Source organism: Myotis brandtii, unplaced genomic scaffold (genome assembly GCF_000412655.1).
Source record: "Myotis brandtii unplaced genomic scaffold, ASM41265v1 scaffold601, whole genome shotgun sequence".
Taxonomy (NCBI): Eukaryota; Metazoa; Chordata; class Mammalia; order Chiroptera; family Vespertilionidae; genus Myotis; species Myotis brandtii.
Window position 1 is genome coordinate 2,439,240 of NW_005370276.1, and position 214 is coordinate 2,439,453.

The window sequence follows — 214 nt, forward strand, 5'->3', positions numbered from 1 at the left end:
TCTCTCTCTCTCTCTCTCTCTCTGTTTCGCTGCATTCAGCTCCGTCTGTCTCTTTATTCCTCTGCTTCCTTCCCCATCCTTTGCTCTGTGCCTGTCTTTGCCCTGGATTCTCTGAGCCTCTACATCTCGCTGCTTACCTGCCCCCAGGCCCCCCTGCGCCAGGGAGAGGGGCGCACCTGCTAGCGGGGTGTCAGGTTCCCGGCCCCCCCCCCCG